The sequence below is a fragment of the Giraffa tippelskirchi genome, chromosome 10 (assembly GCF_054371585.1).
Source record: "Giraffa tippelskirchi isolate mGirTip1 chromosome 10, T2T-mGirTip1v1.2.pri, whole genome shotgun sequence".
Lineage (NCBI taxonomy): Eukaryota > Metazoa > Chordata > Mammalia > Artiodactyla > Giraffidae > Giraffa > Giraffa tippelskirchi.
Genome location: NC_137284.1, coordinates 17523132 through 17547457, shown reverse-complemented (window position 1 = coordinate 17547457; position 24326 = coordinate 17523132). Strand labels below are relative to the sequence as shown.

Here is a 24326-nt window from a genome sequence, read left to right as displayed (position 1 = left end):
TTTAAGCCAACTTTTTCACTCTCCTCTTTCACTTCCATCAAGAGACTCTTTAGTTCTTCTTCACTTTCTGCCATAAGGGTGGTGTCATCTGCATATCTGAGGTTATTGCTATTTTTCCTGGCAATCTTGATTCCAGCTTGTGCTTCATCCAGCCAGGCATTTCACATGATGTACTCTGCAGAGAAGTTAAATAAGTAGGGTGACAGTATACAGCCCTGACATACTCCTTTCCTTATTTGTAACCAGTCTGTCATTTCACGTCCAGTTCTAACTGTTGCTTCTTGACCTGCATAATTAATAGTAGGGACCATAAAGAATCAGTTCACTTTTGTGAAGCACAAAAATAAAATTAAATCTGTCAAATAATGATAATAGCAATAGTTAACACTTCATACATGCTTGGGCTTCCCAGGTGGTTCAGCGGTAAAGAATCCGCCTGCAATGCAGAAGATGTAAGAGATGTGGGTTCATTCCCTGTGTCAAGAAGATCCCCTGAAGGAAGGCGTGGCAACACACTCCAGTATTCTTGATGGGGAAATCCCACAGACAGAGGAGCATGGTTGGCTACAGTCCATGGGGTCTCAAGGAGTCGGACACAACGAAGCAACTGAGCGCCTGTGCTTATTAGGTGCCTGGTATTATTCTGAATACTTAATAGGGGTTAATTTATTAATTCTCACAATGATTATCCTATGTGACTAAATATTATTATTCCTATTTACAAATAAAGTAACAGAAACACATAGAGGTTAAGTGTCTTTGGCAAGATACTTAAGTGGTGCAACTAGGAAACATTTGACATTGCAATTTACAAGGCAGCAACTCTGATTCAGAGTTTGTCCTTTAGACTCTGCTGTAGGAGACTATTTTTTTATTTTTACCAAAGAAGATTATTAGACAGAAAAGCATTCTAGAAACAGTAGAAACACAGCAAACCGATGAGGTCTAGAGATCAGTACTGAGAAGAAGGAAAAAGAACAAATGCTGTTTGTCATTAAGTCACCAAGTTTTCACTCAATAAATAAAATCCCAAACTTGGCTGTGATTTCTTGGCCCTGAGCAATTTCTAAGTCCTTAAACTCATATCAAAGCAAACTCTTAAAACAGTAATACTGCATCCCTCCTGTTGTCCCTTTCAGTTGTGGTGAAGATGGAGATTGGACAAGAAAGATCCTTCCAGAGATCAGAAAAGGGACAATATGATTAGTTGACCAAGGAACGCCTTACAATATAAGAGCAGGGAACGCTTTTTATTTTAGCAGATATTTGAGTCATATTTTATGTCACAATTAAAAATATCGTAACTTTATATAACTGACTCTTGAAAAATGCAGGGACTGGAGTACCTACCCTCTTCACAGTTGAAAATCCACAAATCATTTATAATCAGCCCTCCATACACTCAGATCCTCCATATACTTGGTTCATTGTATCTCTCTGGTTCTGCATCTGTGGATTCAACCAACCACAGACAGTGTAGCACTTCAGTACTTACTATTGAAAAAAACTACATATAAGTGGACCGGCACAATTCAGATCAACTGTTCAACAATCAACTGCAAATGGTCTCATATATTCATATGCATGTGTAAACTGTAGTGACTATAAAGGAGACATATAAGGCAATATGAAGACATATCTGAAGGACGCTTAGAATTTCATGTTGTGAAGTAGATATAGGCAGGATGTTTCATGGACCACTGAACCCAAGTAAAAGACAGTACAGCTTCAAGGAGTAACACTTTTGGAGGGGAATATAAAGTCAGACCACAGATGTAGGGAGGAGTCAATATGTGTTCTTTGTTATAAAAGAAAAGGTATGCCTGGAGTAAGCAAATAGAGTAGTCAGAATTCTTTGTGTGTGTGTTTGTGTATGCTCAGTTGTGTCCAACTCTTTGCCACTCCATAGACTGTGTCCATGGGATTTTCCAGGCAAGAATACTGGAGTGTGTTGCCATTTCCTATTCTAGGGAATCTTCCCAACCCAGGGATCAAATACCCATCTGCATTGGCAGGCGGATTCTTTACCACTCGTGCTAGCTGGGAAGTCCCAGTCAGGATTGTTTAAGGACAGTTAAATACTTAATTGATATGAATGAACCCACATGATGAAATAATCATGTCTAATTTCATAAATAATTAACTTATGCAAAATAAGCAGTTATTTTAGAAGTTAAAGAGTAGTTGCCGTTTCTGCTCTGATCACTGTCACATCCTAGAGGATCTGGAACCAGTGTAGTAGAACAGCTGGGACGTAGCAGGAACTCAACACTCTTAACCAAAGGAGTAACTCAGTGAACATTCATCATGACCACGACAGTAGTGCAGAACCCACCAAATATGGATCCATTGCTAGGGAATGTCCTTTTGCTAGGAGCTGCTGAATCCTCTATTTTGTCTTCTTCGACTTAGGATGATTGTTCTTTCTTATTAAATTTTTTATTTCAACTACAAGATTTTATTATGTTGTTTCCATGTGCAAGTTCTCCAAGTCCAAGACTTAAAAAGAGGACTTCAATTAACGTTTTTTATGACTAGACTAGGAACCTCCAAAATTAATTACACATAATTTAATTCTCCTTCAAAACATGCCCTGCAAGTGATGAATGTAGTTGCTGGCAACTTGTTTGTACTGTTGCTGCTGTTTATATTTTTGAGTAGCAGAGCAAAGGCACTCTATATTTTTAGCAAGAAGGAAATAAAGGGCTTAATTTAAAAATAAAATAAGATCTCCTAAAATCTTTAGGGTGGATAGCAGCTCCAGGTGAATTTTCTGAATCATCCTTTATTTACTCCTATTTTTTCCACCATGCTGTAACTCCAAATAGATGGTGCCTCACTATACCTCTCCATTTTCACTTCTTCCTAATAGAAGCAATGTAAAACCATTATGCAGGAATATCTGAAAAACTCTGGCCACAAAGTATTCCTATTTTTTTAAGAAGCAGGACAAATCTTATTTAAAATAAAATAATAACCAGAAGTTTATTAATGTAGTTTGGAGGCTTTTGGCATTAAAGTCTAAAAAGCACAAGAATGTACTATGAAAATTAAAAAAGAAGCTTGGCAAGTTTGACAAAGAAAAATTAGAAGTTCTAGATATTAAAATAGTAATTAAAAAAATCCAATAAATGGCTGAAAAAGCAGGTTAGACTAAAAGAAATATGGAACAAATCAATTTTATAATATATAATAAATATTAAAAAAAAAGAAAACAAATAGAAAATTAAAATACAGAGTGCTAAATAATGTGATAATAAATCCAAATATATCATTTATGAATATAAATGGATTATACTTTCTAATTTAAAGACAAAGATACTTAGACAAGGTTTAATAATCAAGTTATGTATTTTGCTTCTATTATGATCAAACAGACCTATCTCCTTGCTTATAATAGTTTAAATCTGGGGGGAAAACACATAAAACAAATACCTGAAGGCAGAATTTGAAAGGGAGCCAAACCTGAAAGAATAGACAGAATGGTATAGATTTACTATTTATATTGGTTAACGTTGAGAGTGACTGGAGTCTTCACAACATGTTAGGAAACAGAAACTTACAGAAAACTTGATATTTATCTGGCCTGAAGAAAAAGAAAAGAAAGTTATAGATAACAAGAGCCACTATGGGAGATATATAGAAAAGAAAGAGTGAGATAAATCTCAAATTCTATGTGTTAAGTCTGCTAAGGCTCTACTTTACCCTTTAAGTATGTGTATACAGAGAAAAAAGCAAGCAATTCAGTTTATGATAAAATAACTGACCTGCTATATGAGCTACCAAGAGACAAAGTTTACAGTCTAAGTCCACAAAGTTAATTGCTTGGTAAATAATTTTTTTTTAATTTATAAGGTACATGTCATAATTAAAATTAACTATCATAATTAAAAGATACTTGTTCCTTGGAAGGAAAGCTATGACAAACCTAGACAGCATGTTAAAAAACAGAGACATCACTTTGCTGACAAAGGTCTGTCTAAACAATGCTATGGTTTTTTCAATAGTCATATGGATGTGAGTGTTGGACCACAAAGAAAGCTGAGTGCCGAAGAATCAATGCCTTTGAATTGTGGTGCTGGAAAAGACTCTTGAGAGTCCCTCAGATAGCAGGGAGATCAAACCAGTCACTCCTAAAGGAAATCAACCCTGAGTATTAATTGGAAGGACTGATACTGAAGCTGAAGCTTCAATATTTTGTCCAGCTGATGCAAACAGCTGACTCATTGGAAAAGACCCTGATGCTAGGGAAGACTAAAGGCAAAAGAAGGGGGATGAGATAGTTAAACAGTGTTAACGACTCAAAGAATATGAATCTGAGCAAACTACAGGAGACAGTGAAGGACAGGGAAGCGTGGAGTGTTGCAGTCCATGGGGTCGCAAAGAGTTAGACACGACTTACCAACTGAACAACATCAACTACATACCATAATCCAGAGATTCAACCATATAACATTCACAATAGTCAAGATACAGTACAAATTGCTCAACACATAAAGAATAAGAGAAACGAAACCCACTCAAAGAGTATTATTCAAAGCCAATCCCAAGGTAACAGATATTTGAATAAGCAGACCAAGATGTAAAGTTGGTCTACAAGTATGTTTTATGAGATTAAAAAAAAATGCCACTGATAAATTAAAAAAACACAAAACGTCTGGAGAAAAAGAACTAAATGGATATTTTTAATTAAAAAATACAACATCGGGATTGACATGCACATACTATAATATGTAAAATGGGTAACTAACAAGGAACTACTGTATAGTACAGGGAACTCTGCTCAATCTTACGAAACAACTTGAATGGGAAGAGAATTTGAAAAAGAATATATACACGGATACATGAATCACTTTGCTCTACACTTGAAACTAACACAACATTGTTAATCAACTCGAGTATGTGTGTGCTGTGCTCCACAGCAGGAAAAGCCACTGCAGCAAGAACCCTGAGCACTGCAACGAAAGTAGCCCCCGATCTCCGCAACTAGAGAGAAGCTCCCATGTAGCAACGAAGACCCAACACAGCCAAAAGCAAATAAACAAATAGAATTCTTTTTTAAATGTCAACACAACACTGTAAATCAATTACACCCCAAAACAATTTTTTAATTATATCTTAATAAGATGAAAACTAAAAAATAAGTATGATACCCAGAATAAACAAGTTTCTGGATGATTTTTACCAAACAATGGAGAAAACAGAGGATCATTAGGATAAATCACAATTATCTAATCTGAAGAACACAGAGGAAAAGGATATAGGGAAAGAAATCTTAAAGACAATATAAGGGGGGCAATATTAGAGATCCTAACATTGTTATAGCTGCACACATACACACAAAAACCAGTATGGAGTTTCTGTAAAAAATTAAGAATATAACTAACATAGGACCCAACAACTCAATTCCACTACTGCGTGTACATGCATAGGAAATGAAATCAGCATCACAAAGATGTATCAGCATCTCAATGAACATATTCATTGAAGCATTATTCATAGTAGCTAAGATATGGAAACAGCATAAGTAAACAGAATAATGGGTAAAGAAAATGTGAAAAAATCATTCTTTTCATATGTATAAATAAAATTAATATAAATATACTTGGAATATTATTCAGCCTTTTAAAAAGAAGAAAATCTTGATATCTGTGAAAACATGGATGAACTCTGGAAACATTATACTAAGTGAAATAAGTCAGGCACAGAAAAAGAAATATTGTATGATCTCACCTCTGCGTGGAATCAAAAAAAAAAGTCAAACGTGAACTTTTCAGGTAGTCCAGTGGTTACGACTGCACACTTCCACTGCAGGGGGTGCAGATTCAGTCCCTAGTCACAACTTTATGCCTGCAGCAGGCTGTGACCCAAAGCAAAACAAACAAAAAATGTGAAACTCATAGTGAGTTTTAGAGATTATGGATACTTTCACAGTCTTGATCATGGTGATAGCATCATGGATATACACATAAGTCAAACATATCAAATTGTACATTTAAAAATAAAAATCTACAAGCCACATCACTGTGCTCAGGCTTTACGGCAAGTTCAGCTAAACTATCAGATAATAAATAGTCTTTATTCTAGAAATCATTTCAGGAAGCAGAAGACATAATCCTCAAATCATTTAACAAGGCTAATATTAACTCGAAACAATACTTGGATGAGACAGCATGAGAACAGAGAAAGGTAAGTTATACCAGGATTTAGAGCAGATAGATACTTTGCTATGGGTCATCGGCTGAGTAAAAGGCACTAAAAGACATTAAGCAGCATGTCCTGAGCAGTGAGATTTACGAGGGTAGCTGAAATGCACTGTGGTTCCGGGGACAGAGCAGACCTCGGCTCCTCCCACTACACGTGCTCCAGCTGTTCTTCTCTGGAGGTTCACCAAGCAACCCACTGTTTGGAGACAATTTAATTGTAACAAGCCCTCATGGCTAAGTGGTCTTTTATTAGCCTAAATGGAGTCCCCTGTATCAGAGGGGCCACCCTCCCCTGAGTCCTTCCCTATTAAAGTGAAATATGGTTTTAATATAGTCACACCTGGGGGAAGTGCTCTCCAAGTCAGTGGTCCTGGATGCCCATTCTCCCCCATTTAGGACTGCCTCCTATTTCTTTATTCCTCGGGGCTGCGTTTGGCAGGTTTTTGAATCATTGCATTAGTTTTAAAGTCAATAGAAACATCGCAGATGAAAAGCAAAATCACTGGGACTTATGTGCTTTGAAACTGACTTCAGTCATAATTGAAAAAAAAAAGAGAGAGAGGAGAGTCGGAAAAGAAACAACAGCCCATGAAAACAAGTTTTAGAACTTCTTTATTCAGTATAAATAATAAATCAAATTATAAAAAATACCTTGGGGAAACAGAAGGATAAATAACTCCATCAGATACTTGTTTTAATGTCTCCCTGGCACTGAGAAGCGTAGAAAGCCTACAATGGGCGAGAGAGTGTTGGTCTCAGTATCCGAGCATGGATGGGGGTTTTTGAAGGACTGTTAGTAAGGAAAAGACTTCCAAAACTCCACTTTGATTTCTGGGGTAAATTAGGCAACCAGAGGTAGAATGTAGAACTCATTCAATGCACATATCGCAGATAAAATATTTCATCAACTCCATAAAGAACTCCTCAACATTCTTATACTTGGACCTATCTAGTTGCCCTGTGGGGGGTCAAAACAATATATTCAGTCAATAAATTATCTTCTCCATTCTCAATCATGTCACAAAGGCTCAGAGCAGTAAATAACTTTGGAAAGCTCACACAGCTCTTGGACTCCAAAGTCTGTGCTCTGCATGTTTACTCAATGATAATCAGTGAGTGAGGTTACATCCCCATTTCTTTAGAATTTTTGATCGGTCTTTAATCTGAAGCTGTCTTTGACATTTCCAGTCTCCTCCTGTATTTGAAAGTAGTCAAGGGTATGGTCAAAATGAGTCACTTAGTACCTCCCCCTTACTCTACCTCTTCTACAATCAAATGCATTTTGACATATTTAAATTTCAGAGGAAGTTGTAGCCACTGACCCATATCTGCAGTCCTGTATAATTTTTATGGTTGCAAAGTTCAAAATATCACCCACTATCACCTACATGTAGCTACATGTACCTACACAGTGCTACATGGAGATCTGACTCTATAAGGACCAGTAAGTATCATTGAGCTGTACCTTGGGTAATTCCCTATAGTTTTCATTTCCTCCTACATAGCTTGGGAGTTCTCCATGCAGAGAAAAACCACAGGCAAACAAGGGGAAAAAAAAAGCTGGTGAAATCCAAATACCTAATTCCACCAGAAAAAAAAGAGAGAGACAGAGACAGACAGAGAGACACACTGAGAGTGAGAGAAGTTCTTTAATTCTTTTGATTTACTATCTGAACTTTCAGGTCAAATTCCACACTGCTTTGTCCACATATTCATTGCAACCTTTTCCTTTTTTTGTTGTTGTTTCAAAAGTTTTTTTTTTTTTCTTTTTTCTCCCCCAGCTTTACTAAGGTATAATTGACAAATTAATATTGTGTATAATGGCTTCCCAGGTGGCTCAGTGGATAAAGAACTTGCCTGCAAGGGGTTCCATTCCTGGGTCGGGAAGATCCCCTGGAGGAGGGTATGGTAACCCACTCCAGTATTCTTCACTGAAGAATCCCATGGGCAGAGGACCCTGGTGGGCTACAGTCCATGCGGTCACAAAGAGTCAGACACAACTGAGTGAGCACAGCACAGGATGTATAATACATGTGATGATTTGATATATGCATATTTTGTGAAAAGATTACCACAATAAAGTTAATTAACACATCTATCATCTAAGAGTTTCCTTTTTTTTTCTTCTCCTAGTGTGATGAGAGCATTGAAGATTGACTCTCTTAGCAAATTTCAAGTATATACTGTACTGTTAACTATAGTCACTGCAGTGCATATCAATTTCCTAGAATTTATTCATCTTCTGTCTGACAGTGTGTATCCTTTGCCCAAGCTCTTCCCATTTTCCCCACCCATTGGGGAACAACTGTTCTACTCTCTGTTTTTGTGAGCTCAACTCTTATATTTCATGTATAAATAAGATTTTACAGTATTTCTCTTTCCCTGTCCAGCTAATTTTACTTAGTATAATATACTCGTTTCATCCATGTTGTTGCAAATGACAGAGTTCCTTTCTTTTTACAGCTAAATGATATTCATACATATATGAAAAATGAAATAGATACATATTTTACATTTTCTTTACTTATTTGCTTATTGACAGACACTAAGGCTGTTTCTGTGCATACCTGCTAAATTGTTTCAGTTGTATCTGACTCTGTGTGACCTTATGGACTGTAGCCCACCAGGATCCTCTGTCCATGTAATTCTCCAGGCAAGAATACTGGAGTGGATTGCCATTTCCTCCTCCAGGGAATCTTCCCAACCCAGGGATTGAACCCAAGTCTCCTGCATTGCTGATGGATTCTTTACTGTCTGAGCCACCAGGGAAGCCCAAGGCTGTTTCTGTACCTTGGCTATTTTGAATAATGCTACAATGAACATGAGAAATCCAGATATCCCAATATTGTGATTCTATTTCCTTTGATTATATACCCAGTAGTGGGAATGTTGGATCAAATGGTAGTTCTATTTTCAATTTCTTGAGGAAAATCTATTCTATCAAAAAATACAATTAAATAATTTTTAGCATATTCACAAGTATGTGTAGCCATCATAACAGTCAATTCTGAACGTTATGTTACCTCAAAAAGAAACTCCGTACCCTTTAAATATCACTTTTGTTAACTGTGCCTCCTAGCCTTAGTCCTGGGTAACTGTGACTCTATTAATACTTCCTGTCTCTATAGATTTTGTCTTTTGTGACTGTTTTTTTTTCACGTAGCATGATGAATTTAAGTTTCATTTTTATTCCAGCCATCCTAGTGGGTATGAAGTGGTAACTGCTTGCGGTTTTGATTTGCATTTTCCCAATAACTAATAATGTTAAGTTCTTTGCCCGTGCTTATTGCATGTACTTACTGGTCATTTAAATATCTTCTTAGGAGAAATGTGTATTCATATTCTTTACCCCTTGTTTAAAAAAAAAATTGGGTTGATTGTATTTTTGTTATTAAATCTTTAGAGATTTACATATATTCTAGATAGAACTAATCAGATGTCTGATCTGGAAATATTTTCTCCCACTCTGTGGGTTGTCTTTTCACTTTCTTTTCCCTGTGAGGCACAAGTTTTGCTTTGATCTAATTAATTTTTTTTCTTTTGCTTATTATGCTTTTTATGTTATACTTCTGAATCCTTTGCAAATCCAAAGTTGTGAAGATTTATTCCTATGTTTTCTTCAAAGAGTTTCACAGTTCTTTTTCTTACATTGAAGTTTTTTAATTTATTTTAAGTTAACTTTTGTATATGGTCTGAACAAGGGTTTAACTTTATTCAGTACAAACAGTTTGAGGCATCCTTGTCGAAAGTCAGTTGGCAATATATATATAGTGCCAGTATACACTGTCTTGATTCCTGATGCTCTGTGCAAGTTTTGAAACCAGGAAACATAAATATGAGCCCTTCTTCTTTTTTAGAATTGTTTTAGCTTTTCCACAACTTTCGCAATTTCATATGAATTCTGTAATCATTTTATCAATTTCTACAAAGAAGTCAGATTGGATTATGTCTTGGATTAGAAACAGTATTGAATCTGTAGCTCAGTTTGAAGAGAACTGTCATCATAATAATGTTAAGTCTTTCAGTCCGTGAAAATGTTTTCCATTTAGATATTTTTAATTTCTTTAAACAATTTTTACTATAGTTTTCAGAATATGAGTTCTGCACTTGTTTAGTTGGGGGCTTCCCTGGTAGTTCAGTGGTAAAAATCTACCTGCCAATGCAAGACACAGGTTCAATTCCTGGGTTGGGAAGATTCCCTGGAAAAGGAAATGACAACCCACTCCAGTATTTTTGCCTGGAGAATCCCATGGACAGAGGGATTCTGTAGCCTGGCAGGCTACAGTCCATGAGGTCACAAAGAGTCAGATATGACTTAGAGACTAAACAAAAAGTTAAATGTCCTATTACTTTTGATACTATTGTTAATGGAATTGACTTATTTTGCTTTAGTTATTGTTCAAAGCAAGTGTATTGAAAAAGAATTACATATTGTATATTGGCCTTGTATCCTGCAACCTTGCTGAAGTCATTTATTAGTTCTAATGGTTTTTAGTAGATTTGTAAGGATTTTCTATATATACAATAAAGCCATCCATGAATACAACTAGTTTTAGTTCTTCCTTTCAAATTTGACTGTTTTTTTTTCTTGCCTAATTATCTGGGTAGAACTTTCTATGTAATATTGAACAGAGGTGGTGAAAGCAAACTTTCTTGTCTTTTTCCCAAGATTAGAAATAAACTGTCCAATCTTTCACCATTAAGTACAATGTCAGATGTGTATTTTTCAAAGAAGCTCTTTATCAGGGTGAGGCAGTTTCCTTATATTTTTAATTTGTTTATTGTCATTTATCACAAGAGTTTCGTTTTTTCATATATTGAGATAATCATGCAACTTCTGGTTTTTTTATTCTACTAATATGATGTATTAGCTGAATAGATTTTTCAGATTATAAGTCAACCTTACATCACTAAGATAAATCCCACTTGACCATGGTGAATAATTCCTGTTATATGATGCTAGATTTGGTTTGCAAATATTTAGTTTATGTTGTTGCCTTCATATTCATAAGAGATATTGTTCTGTTGTTTTCTTGTGATGTCTTTGACTGGTTTTTGGCATGAAGGTAATGGAATGAGTTGGAAAATCTTTCCTTCTCTTACATTTCTGGGAGGAGTTCGTGAATAATTGAAATTAATTATTCTTTTAATATTTGGTAGAATTCAATGGTAAAGCTATCTGGTCCAGGGTTTTTCTTTGTAGGTAGTTTTGTTGTTTTGTTTCTAATACTCTAGTATCTTTGCTTATTGTAGGTCTATTAGGATTGTCTGTTTCTTCCTGAGTCAATTTTGGTAGTTTCTGTCTTTCTAGGCATTTGTCCATTTCATTGAATTCATCTTATATATGAGTGTAAAATTCTTCATAGTATTTATTTTTCTAAGGCCAGTAGTTATGTCCTCTTTCATTCCTGATTATTGCAGTTTGAGTCTCTTTTATTCTCTGTTTTTTTCTCTTGGTCAAGTTGGATAAAGGTTTGTCAATTTTGCTGAGCTTTTAAAAAAGATCGGCTTTTGATTTTGTTGATTTGTTTCTATTATTTTCTATTTTTTTATTAATTCTGATCCAATCTTTATTATTTCCTTCATTATCTGGATTTATATTTATTTTGGTATTCTGTGCCCAGTGAATTCATGTGGAAGTTTTTTTTTAATCTTTTTTAATATTTGTTAATTTATTTGGCTACACTGGGTCTTATTGTGGCATGAGAACTCTTAGTTACCACATGTGGGATCTATTTCCCAGAGGCAAGGATCAAACCCAGGCTCCTTGCATTGGGAGAACAAAGTCTTAGCCACTGGACCACCGAGGAAGTCCTCATGTAGAAGTTTTGATTATTGATTTGAGACCTTTTTTCTTACTTAAAGTTTTCATAGCAATAACTTTCCCTAAGCACTGCTTTAGCTGTATCCTGTAAGTTTTGGTACATTGTATCTTTATTTCCAATCATCACAGAGTATTTTTTTAATTTCTCTTCTGATTTTTTCTTTATCCATTAAGTATTTAGAAATATATTATTCAATTTTCACGTGATTGTGGATTACCCATATTTTCTCGTTATTGATTTATAATTTAATTCAGGTGTTGTCAGAGATTTGTATTATTTCTATTCTTTTAAACACATTGAGGGCTTCCCTTGTGCGTTCATCTTCTCCTGAGAGAACTCCAAAACTACAACTGGCTGCTGAACAATCATTGACTGGAGAATGTTGGATCCCACCAAAAAAAGATAACTCACTTCCAAGGGCAAAGGAGAAGCCCCAGCAAGATGATAAGAGGGGCAATATCATGTTTAGAATCAAACCCCTTAGCTTCCAGAGATGCTCAGAGGGCTCAAACAAATCTTGTGTGCACCAGGACCCAGAGACCCCACAGAGACTGAGCCAGAACTGTGTTTGAGTGTCTCCTGTGAAGGCACAGGTCAGCAGTAGCCTGCCGCAGGGGCAGGGGCTCTGGGTGCAGCAGACCTGGTATGGCACAAGCCCTCTTGGAGGAGGTCAGCATTAACCCCACCAGAGAGCCACCAGAACGTACACAGGACTGGGGAAACAGACTCTTGGAAGGCACAAACAGAACCTTGTACACACCAGGATCCAGGAGAAAGGAGCAGTGACCCCACAAGAGACTGACCCAGACTTGCCAATGAGTGTCTGGGAGTCTTCAGTGGAAGCATGGGTCAAGAATGGCCAGCTGCAGGGTCGAAGGCAATGAGTGTGGCAGCACATGCACAAGACATTTTGAAGGAGGTTTCCATTATCTTCATTACCTCTACCATAGTTTGGCCTCAGGTCAAACAACAAGGAGGGAACACAGCCCCACCCATCAACATAAAATTGGATAAAAGATTTACTGAGCATGACCCCCCCCCATCAGAACAAGACCCAGTTTCCCCCTCAGTCAGTTTCTCCCATCAGGAAGCTTCCATAAGCCTCCTATCCTTATCCATCAGACTGAATGAAAACCACAGTCAGAAAAATAACCAAACTGATCACATGGACCACAGCCCTGTCTAACTCAATGAAACTATGACCCATGCTGTGTAGGGCCACCCAAGATGGATGGGTCATGGTGGAAAGGTCTGACAAAACATGGTCCACTGGAGAAGGGAATGGCAAACCACTTCAGAATTCTTTCCTTGAGAACCCCTTGAATACCATGAAAAGGCAAAAAGACAGGACACTGAAAGATGAACTCCCCAGGTCGGTAGGTGCCCAATATGCTACTGGAGATCAGCTGAGAAATAACTCCAGAAAGAATGAAGAGATGGAGCCAAAGCAAAAACAACACCCAGTTGTGGATGTGACTGGTGATGGAAGTAAAGTCCAATGCTGTAAAGCACAATATTGCATAGGAATGTGGAACGTTAGGTCCATGTATCAAGGCAAATTGGAAATGGTCAAACAGGAAATGGCAAGAGTGAACATCAACATTTTAGGAATCAGTGAACTAAAATGGACTGGAATGGGTAAATTTAACTCAGATGACCACTATATCTATTACTGTGAGCAAGAATCCCTTAGAAGAAATGGAGTAGCCATCATAGTCAACAAAAGAGTCTGAAATGCAGTACTTGGGTGCAATCTCAAAAACGACAGAATGATCCCTGTTCGTTTCCAAGGCAAACCATTCAATATCAATCACAGTAATCCAAGTCTATGCCCTGACCAGTAATGCTCAAGAAGCTGAAGTTGAACAGTTCTGTGAAGACCTACAAGACTTTCTAGAAGTAACGCCCAAAAAAGATGTCCTTTTCATTATAGTGGACTGGAATGCAAAAGTAGGAAGTCAAGAGATACTTGGAGTAACAGGCAAATTCGGCCTCAGAGTACAAAACGAAGCAGGTCAAAGGCTAGCAGAGTTTTTCCGGTTTTGCACTGGTCATAGCAAACACCCTCTTCCAATAACACAGGAGAAGACTCTACACATCTGTTGTGGTCCTTTAATGGACCGGAACTTGGGGGTACAGAGTCGACCGATAAGAAAGTGAAAGAAGGAAGTAAAGAGGTTGAGCTGTATGAAGGGGACAGAGAGAGAGAGAGAGAGAGAGAGACACAGGGGCCAGTGCTCTGGTGGAACAAAGGCGTTTATTCAACATATTGTGGGCATATATATACTCTCTTACAAGATAGCCCTTTTTAGCAGAGACAGGGATCAAAAATGTAACAAGTCATCTAGAAAGCCAGAGGCTAGAATCATTCTCAAGAGAGGGGGTTGTAAAAGTTACTTTACATATCAGAAAGGAGGAGACTTGTAAATGGCTGCTGTTCACCATATGGAATTTTCGTACGAATGAGATACATGAATTTCTATTATCCCCGAAAGCCAGCTTGCCAGCTCTCTGGCACCTGTATTCAGGTGCTGTTAAGGAACATAGAATTCATGCAAGACTGAAAACAGCACACAGGAAGCCTCCTGTTAAATGTATCCTGACACACATCGACTTCACCAGATGTTCAAGCTAGATTTAGAAAAGGTAGAGGAACCAGAGTTCAAATTGTCAACATCCACTGGATCATCAAAAAAGCAAGAGAGGTCCAGAAAAATATCTACTTCTGCTTTACTGACTATGCCAAAGCCTTTGATGGCATGGATCACAACAAACTGTGGAAAGTTCTTAAAAAGATGGGAATACCAGACCACCTGACCTGCCTCCTGAGAAATCTGTATGCAGGTCAAGAAGCAACAGTTAAAACTGGACATGGAACAACAGATTAGTACCAAATAGGGAAAGGAATGTGTCAAGACTGTATATTGTCACCCTGTTTTTTTTAATTTATATGCAGAGTACATCATGTGAAATGCCAGGTTGGAAGAAACACAAGCTGGAATCAAGATTGCCAGGAGAAATATCAATAACCTCAGATATGCAGATGACACCACCCGTATGGCAGAAAGTGAAGAGGAACTAAAGAGCCTCTTGATGAAGGTGAAAGAGGAGAGTGAAAAAGTTGGCTTAAAGCTCAACATTCTAAAAACTAAGATCATGGCATCCGGTCTCATCATTTTATGGCAAATAGATGAGGAAACAATGGAAACAGTGACAGATTTATTTGCTTGAGCTCCAAAATCACTGCAGATGGTGACTGCAGCTATGAACTTAAAAGATGCTTACCCTTTGGAAGAAAAGTTATGACCAAATTAGACAGCATATTAAAAAGCAGAGACATTACTATGCTAACAAATGTCCACCTACTTAAACCTATGGTTTTTCCAGTAGTCACGTATGGATGTAAGAGTTGGACCATAAAGAAAGCTGGGCACCAAAGAATTGATGCTTTTGAACTGTGGTGTTGGAAAAGATTCTTGAGAGTCTCTTGGACTACAAGTAGATCCAACCAGTCAATTCTAAAGGAAGTCAGTCCTGAATATTCATTGCAAGGACTGACGTTAAAGCTGAAACTCTAACTTTGGCCACCTGATGCGAAGAACTGACTCATTGGTAGAGACCCTGATGGTGAGAAAGATTGAAGGCGGGAGGAGAAGGGGACGACAGAGGATGAGATGGTTGGATGGCATCACCAAGTCAATGGACATGAGTTTGAGCAAGCTTCAGAAGTTGGTGATGGATAGGGAAGCCTAGTGTGCTGCAGTCCATGGGGTTGCAAAGATTTGGACACGACTGAGCAACTGAACTGAACTGAACTGAAACATATTGAGGTTAGATTTATGATGTATCATATAATCTATCCTGTAGAATAACCCATATTCACTTAAGAAATAGTACGTTCTATTATTGTTGGGTAGTGTTTTCTGTAGATGTCTGATAGGTTCAGTTAGTCTGTAGTGTTGTTAAGTCTTCTATTCATTTGCTGTTTCTTGTCCGTTTGTTCTATCTATTGTTGAAAGTGGAGTACTGAAGTCTCTATTATTCTTGAATCATTCATGTTTCCTTTCATTTCTGTCTGGTTTTGTTTCATGTATTTTGGTGCTCTGTTATAAAGCACAGATGTATTTATAATTGTCATATCTTGCTGGTGAATTGACATCTTTTTATTATAAAATATTAGTCTGGTGATATTTTTCATTTTAAAATCTATTTGTCTGATATCAGTATGAACACTTCAGCTTTCCTGTGATTGCTGTTTGAATTATATGTCTTTTTCTATCCTTTTACATTAAATTTACTGTGTCTTCGAATCTAAAGTGTGTATCCTGGAGACAACATAGAGTTGAATTAATTTTTCATTAGGTTTAACAGTCTCTGCCTCCTGATTGGCTTGTTTCACATTCCTGTTATTATTGATACAGTTGGACTTGTCATTTTACTTTTTGTTTTCTAAATGTTGCATGCCTTTTTTGTTTCATACTTCTGATTTCCTGCTTTGTGTTCAGTGAATATTTTCCAGCATAGCATTTTAAGTCCATTAATAATTTTTTCAACATATTTTGGCTTTTCTTAGTAGTTGCTCTTAAGTTCGGAGAAGGCAATGGCACCCCACTCCAGTACTCTTGCCTGGGAAACCCCATGGACGGAGGAGCCTGGTAGGCTGCAGCCCATGGGGTCGCAAAGAATCGGACACGACTGAGCGACTTCACTTTCACTTTTTACTTTCATGCACTAGAGGAGGAAATGGCAACTCACTCCAGTATTCTTGCCTGGAGAATCCCAGGGACGGCAGAGCCTGGTGGGCTGCCGTCTACGGGGTCACACAGAGTCGGACACAACTGAAGCGACTTAGCAGCAGCAGCACCAGCAGCTCTTAAGTTTACTATATATGTATTAAATTATGATAATTAACTACACATTTATATCAACTTAATTCTGGTGATATGTTGGCTCATTAGTCCTATATATCTCTACTTCTTCTTCCTTCTTTTTGTTATATTATATATAATAACATATTATATATTCTAAATATATAATTATAAATAAGATGTATCTATATATATAAATGTTACAAAGTACAAAAAGTATTGTTACTGGTTTACCATCTGTCACTGTTTCCTTCGTTCATTAAAACTTCGTTCACATCCACTTCCTTTGTATTATTATTGGCAAAAACATCACATATTTGTTACAATTCTATATGCTATAGGCCTAAGAGTACATTATATACACACGTAATAAAGTTATTCTTCATCCCCATAGTGCAAGGGCTCTGATTTGTTTCTCAGGGAGGTACAGTTGTGGATATGCCCACAGTCACCCTGGGATGGCTGTGGTACTGAGAAGACTCTCTTAAACTCTTTCCCTGACCGCACCCTGCTGTTAAACTTCACTATTTGCCAACTGATGGTTTTATTATCTTCAACAACATTCTGGAGTACATATTTGTCTATAAATTAACCCAATCTAAGCGTGGCTCTTTGGGAAGAATTGTTTCTGAGGTCAGTGTTTGATATTTGTTCCAGGGCCAAGAGGGCTCCTCCCAGCTGTTTGATTCCCAGTTTCTCTACTGCAAACTAGCCAGTCTACAGACTGGGCTGTGTTTTCATCAGATACAGGAATCTCCTTCCAATTGAATTTCAGCACACCACCACTGTCTCTTAGTGGCTTTAGGATTAAACTGTTTTATCCTCTTTTGTAAAGGAAATCAGTTCCTTTGGAGAAAGATCAAGAGCTATCTTTTACGATCTGCTTCCTCTAGGGCTCTAGAGCCGGGGGTGGGGGGTGTGGGGGTGGTGGTGGTGGAAAATCTGCAGTCTTCTCTGCGTGACTGTTTCTCTAGGTGCTAACAATCCATGGAGGTAAAGGCAGCAGCCTGAGGTCTTCTCAGATTGCCTCTCCTGGCATGAATCCACTGCCTCAAACAGAATGTCATGCGTTGTAAAGCCTTCTTGTCATAATAGGAATTGGATAGAAGAAGGGAGTCTGAGCCTCTCAACCATACTCACCCAGCCCACAGCCTCAGCAGTAAGCCATGAATATCAGGGTGAGAAATTCCAAAGTACTACTTCTCTGGGCGTAAAGCCCTCTAGCTGGGAGGTGGGTCAAGAAGGAAGTCTGTATTCTTGGCTGAAGAAGTCTGCAGTGGAATCTCCACCTCACCAAGGAGGGTGGTGGGAGAGAAGGAGCATCCTGGTTCCAAAAAAGAATCTAAAAAAGGATACATGTGTATGTATAACTGAATCACTTTGCCATATGTGGTACACCTAAAACTAACAACATTGTTAATCAACTATGCCCCAACATAAAATTACATTCGAAAAGAGAAAACAAACAAGAGTCTTGCCTTTCTTACAAAATGTTCATAAATTTTCTGAAATAGATGTTTTTCCTTCATTCTTTCTTTTCTTTTAGGGCAAACATCATAGGTCTTAAATGAATGGTATTATTCATAATTTTCACAACTTTCACCGAGGTATGGGTTGATGGAGCTCCTCATTATTATAATGGAGGCCAGTTTTTCATCTTATCATCTTATCTCATGAATTTTATAGCACTTTTCACTATTATACTTGTTGTAGTGTTGTTCAGTCGCCAGGTCATGTCCCCAACTCTTCCCGACCCCAGGGACTGCAGCACTGCAGGCTTCCCTGCCCCCTGACATATAATATATGATAGTAAATGTATTATATCATATTATATGTAATAGTATAACTGTTATACTAGTTATAATGTATAAAGTTAGCACCTAGATATATGTTCTCATATTTTGAATATTTTTATGTATTTTGTTTATTGTCTGTCTGCCCCTATTCACACTAAAATATAAATGCCCTGAAACTTAAGCCAAAAATCTAGCCTCAGAAAATTTTCCTGGCACCTATGAAACAAAAGTAGAATATGATAAAATAAGATAAAATATGATAAAATAAGAACTATCTGAGAATAAGAAAGAATTCTTGAAAATTCAACATAAGAAACAAAAATAAAAAATATCCTTAAAAATTGTTATATATGAGCAGACGAATGGATAAGAAAGCTGTGGTACATATACACAATGGAATATTACTCAGCCATTAAAAAGAATACATTTGAATCAGTTCTAATGAGGTGGATGAAACTGGAGCCCATTATACAGAGTGAAGTAAGCAAGAAAGAAAAACACCAATACAGTGTACTAACGTATATATATGGAATTTAGAAAGATGGTAATGATAACCCTATACACAAGACAGCAAAAGAGACACAGATGTCTAGAACAGTCTTTTGGACTCTGTGGGAGAAGGTGAGGGTGGGATGATCTGAGAGAATAGCATTGAAACATGTATATTATCTTTTGTGAAACAGATCACCAGTCCAGGTTCGATGCATGAGACAAGTGCCCAGGGCTGGTGCACTGGGATGACTCAGAGGGATGGGATGGGGAGGGAGGTGGGAGGGGGGTTCAGGATGGAGAACACGTGTAAACCCATGGCTGACTCATATCAGTGTATGGCAAAAACCACTACAATACTGTAAAGTAATTAGCCTCCAACTAAAATAAATAAATTTTTTAAAAAATACATAAGATGACATTCAAAAAATCTTAAACTCTATTTCAAAAGAAAAAGTGTTATATATGAGTTTGAGATTGCACTATTAGGCAAATTCATGACTAGGAAAATGAAATAGGAAAGATGAAAAAAAATTGAAGTATCAATTCACAATATCCTATTGAGAACCAATAGCATTTTCAGGGATAAATGAATAAACTATCAAAGAAATTCTACAAAACTTCTTTTCTATAATTCGAGAACATTTGTCCCTTGATTGAAAGGTGACATTAAACACCCAGCAAATTATTTTCAAAAAATCCAAACCAATGTATGTTCTTATGAAATTTCAGTATACTAGGGTTACAGAGAAGTTCTAAAATCTTACCAAGAAAGAAAACAAGTGAAGAAAAAAGAACCACAATCAATCTGAGAATCACAAATGATCTTCAGATTTCTAAACAGTACTACTGGAGGCTAAAAGGCATTAGAACAAGGCCCTTAAGATTTTCAGTAAAATTGACTTTTAGGCTAACATTTTATAATCACTAATCTAACACATCTGAGAGCATAGAAACAATGTTTTCACATATAAAATGTCTAAAAAAAAATAAAGTTTAAAAAGCAAAAGCCTAATTCCCACCCTTGCTTTTCAGAAAATGTTGCTGAAAATATGACCCATCTGGCAAAACCCACCACAATATTGTAAAGTAATTAGCCTCCAATTAAAATAAATTAATTAAAAAATTTATAAAAGAACAGTACTCTGAATGGAGGAATAAAGTCAGAAACTATGAATGTTTAAAAAAAAAAAAGCACCAGGTTATACTGATTCTCCAGAAACCACGACCTAACTAAAAGTTATCAGGCATGAACTTTAATTACAAATTAAATACCCATTTTTTTTAACCTTGAAAAAAAAAAACAAACAAGAGACTATGTCAACAAGGTGAATAAAGGTGCCCATCCAACATAGATGAGCAGTAAGAGAGAGTCTAAAATTGGCAAAATCATATCTAAGGAAAGTGCCAGGATGTGAAATAGGTCTTTTTTTCCCTTTGCTGCGATAGGTCTTTTTAAAAGGCCAATCTAAGTTAAAACCAAAGGCTTGTGATTTCTACAAGGAGGATATGAGGAGGGAAGGACTGATGCTGAAGCTGAAACTCCAATACTTTGGCCACTTGATGTGAAGAACGGATTCATTGGAAAAGACCCTGATTCTGGGAAAGATTGAAGGCAAGGGGAGAAGGGGACGACAGAGGATGAGATGGTTGGATGGTATCACCAACTCTATGGACATAAGTTTGAGCAAGCTACAGGAGTTGGCGATGGACAGGGAAGCCTGGTGTGTTGCAGTCCATGGGGTAGCAAAGAGTTGGACACAATTGAACAATTTTCACTTTCATTTTCACTTTGGCAGCCCAGTGGCTAAGACTTCGCCATCCAATTTAAGGGATACTAGTTTGATCCCTAGTCAGAGAGCTAAGATCGCATGTGCCTCAAGGCCAAAAAAACAAAACATCAAAAAACAGAAACAGGGTTGTTTCTGTTTTTAAACATTCAATAACCTGGTCTACGGCCCCTCCCCACACCCTGCTCTAAGCTCTAGCCATGTTTACCATCTCTCAGTTGCTCAATTTTGTCATGCTCTCTCTTTCTTTGGACTTTGCATACACCATTTAAACTTGCCTGTAGAATTTTTGCCGCTGTTCCTCTATCAGCTCCCATCCTGTTTGCTTGAACTACTCCAACTCATCCTTGCCATCTTGGCTTATGTAACTCTTTCTTTCTGAGGTGTTTATTGTATGTTTCTGTTGTACCTTGTCACAAACACTCATTCATGTTTAATTATTATTTGCTTATCTGTTCTCCCAATAAAATCTTACCATTATGGGCAAGCAACTCCTCACGTTGTGTGCACATAGTAGGTGGTCAATAAGTAGTTACTGAGTATATGAATATACCTATGAACAAGACAGTGCATTCAGTACACTAGGTTAGTCAAGAATCTGAGGATTTAGCCAATAAACATTAATCATATACCAATTATTTGGAAAGTATGGCAATATAATAGATTAAGATAATTTTTTAGAGGTTGTCTTTTTTCCATCAAGAAGTGGTGGGTGGAGAACAGAAGAACTGTTAAAGATAAAAAAATTCAGGTGTGAATTTAGTCAGGACCAGCTAACCTCAAGGTTTCACACTGGTACATGAATGGATGTTATGATGCATAAATGTTTTTGTAATGTTTTTTTATCAGTAGCAACAGCATCCTAAATACTAGAGTCCTAAGTGGATATCTTAGATCAAGAGTAGATCTATTCTGAAATTAATATGTAAATTAATTTAGGATAAATTACTTAGCCTCTGTGAATTCCCCTGGAAGGTAAAAAGTCCATCCTAAAAAGAATAAAACAATACAGTATAAGGACCAACATCACAGTGTAAATATTTAATACTCCAATGTTCCTTAGATTTGGGGAGTAAATAAGAAATGTCTGAAACACCACAAACTTGGCCTTCTTCTTAAGGTCCTTTGTAAAGATAAGCTGATACAAAAACACCTTTTTGGTCTTTGTCTTAGTCAAGATAAACTCCATTTTTAGACATTTAGACAAACTGCTGAACATCAGGTTAGCTTTGGGGCAGACTAATTCACATAGTGTCAACATAAATAGCTGTTGACTTGTGGAAAATCAAACTGGTCCAAAACAAAGGCCAAATATTTTATTATAGGCATTTTTGTTTTCAGATCATATTTCCTGTGTTATTCATGCACTGTTTCTTTTTTGTTATTACTACCGATATTTGCATGTAAACAGGATCTCTGTTGCTTAGCAATTCAGTAATTTTTGTTGTTTCCTCTGTGCTGAAATTGCTTTAGTTTTCTAGTAGGAAAGAGAGCTATCTGAATTCCCTCTCATCTATGAGATATATTTCATTTTCAAATCTGATAATAAGTTTGTTTTGGAACAGTTCACTTAAATATTCCTCAGACTTAAATTTCTATTTCAATTGTCACCAGAAATGAGTTGAGAAGATCCACGCATTTGGTCATTGTTGCTTCCTGCCTCATGTTACTTGAAATTACTCTATACCTACTTTAATCACTGAAGGTCCCTGTTAGTTGTGTTTTCTTCCCTACAATTAACTTATCACTGTTATCATTTAAAAAATATTAATATAATCAAGAACAGGTACTTATTTTCTCATTTTTCTAGTTTTTCTCATAGCTGTCATGATAGCTACAGCAATATCAAGCTGTAAAGTTACAAGAAGGCATTCTTAGCACCCTACAAAGTGACAGGGTTCAAGAGGACCTCTTGTTTCTCAACAATTCTCACAGACAGACTCTGTAAGATCTCCAGGAAATGAGAACCCAGTGATTTGGGTTTAAATGATAACATCTTACATTACGGAATATATGCCCCATGGGTAGTGATTACTGGCTTTGGTGCCAGTGATAGGAAATGCAAGAAAAAAGGATCTGTACTTCACATCATTCTTTTTTTTTTTTTCTTGTTCAAAGGAAATAATAGTTTTAGGCACCTTAGATAACATGTGCCAGTCAGCTCTTCAGCCACCCCAGTAATGCCCCATTCCCCCAAAAAAGAACCAAAGCACCTGTTCAAGCAGAAAAATGTCTAGTCCATGAGAATAAACTAAGCTCAAATTCAATCTAAATCTTTATCTACCAAACTGATTCTAGAGGCAAACTTTCCACTGCTCCCTTCCCCTATGTGGGTCACTGTGAGTTCTAAGATGATTTAAGTTGATTAGAGACATAAAGAACACAAAACCTGGGACTTCCCTGGTGGTCCAGTGGGTAAGACTCTGTCTTCCAGTGCAAGGGGTGAGGGTTCAACCCCTGGTCAGGGAACTAAGATCCCACATGCTATGGGGTGTCGCCAAAAACTAATTTAAAAAAATACAAACACCATGACCAGTGTACAATTCTCTGTCAGTCTCTGAATTTTGACCAAAGAGGGAAATAGTAACTATGATTATTGTTAAAAAAAGATAACTATGGTTATTGCTCACAGTCACCAAACAATGTTTTTGAGATCCACAGAATAAGATTTAGATCATTGGGCATCCCCCCAGAGAGAAGGAAGGCAGTGAGGCGTTGTATAGAGAAATCAGGACTAGTAAGTTCCAGTCCTGACCTTGTCAACCTGGGTGATCATAAGCAACACATTATTTTTCTCAGCCTTCATTATTTTTAATTTAAAATCTGTGGAGCTAGAGCAGAGGTGTTTCATGCTCCTTCCAATTCTACTTAAACTTGGTTCATGGTGACTTCCCATGCTTTTGGTTGGCTGCCCCCAACCCCCTGTAGGTGGTACCACACTCAGGTTGGGTCTCCTGGGCAGAGTATCAGGCTCCACAGTGGAACCTACCCTGTCACTGTCCACCCTTCTTGCTGTTAAGCTCACCTACTCAGTTGGATGACATCACTGACTCGATGGACATGAGTTTGAGCAAGCTCCAAGAGTTGGTGACGAACAGGGAAGCTTGGCATGCTGCAGTCCATAGGGTCACAAAGAGTTGGACACGACTGAGCAACTGAACTGAACTCAGTCAGACTTGGTCAGTTATCTTGCAGCTTAGATCTGCTAAACTAAGTCATGATAAGTTGCTTGTCAGGTTGGGACAGGGTCCTCTCACCTCTAAAAAGACTGACTAGAACTCAGTTCTATTAGTGTAGTATGCATCTAGGGATTTCCCAGGTGGTCCAGTGGCTGAAAATCCACCTTCCAATG

At 37.3% G+C, this 24326-nt stretch overlaps 3 long non-coding RNA genes across 4 annotated transcripts in view; 1 reads left to right on the top strand and 2 right to left on the bottom strand.

Moving 5' to 3' along the window:
- The window catches only part of LOC145524300 (uncharacterized), a 284203-nt gene that overhangs the window by 143223 nt on the left and 116654 nt on the right, over positions 1 to 24326 (bottom strand). Inside the window, exons 6-7 of the long non-coding RNA XR_014067387.1 lie at positions 21924 to 21963; positions 21450 to 21527 (exon numbers count right to left, since the gene is read on the bottom strand). This is a non-coding gene — a long non-coding RNA (uncharacterized LOC145524300). The remainder of the gene's footprint in view (positions 1 to 21449; positions 21528 to 21923; positions 21964 to 24326) is intronic.
- LOC145524303 (uncharacterized) lies at positions 7838 to 9268 on the bottom strand. The gene is made up of 2 exons (XR_014067390.1): positions 9018 to 9268; positions 7838 to 8171 (listed from the first exon to the last, which is right to left on the bottom strand). It is a non-coding gene; the product is annotated as an uncharacterized LOC145524303 (long non-coding RNA).
- The window catches only part of LOC145524301 (uncharacterized), a 36794-nt gene continuing 28138 nt past the window's right edge, over positions 15671 to 24326 (top strand). For both annotated transcript variants that reach the window (XR_014067388.1, XR_014067389.1), the window contains exon 1: positions 15671 to 15861. This is a non-coding gene — a long non-coding RNA (uncharacterized LOC145524301). The remainder of the gene's footprint in view (positions 15862 to 24326) is intronic.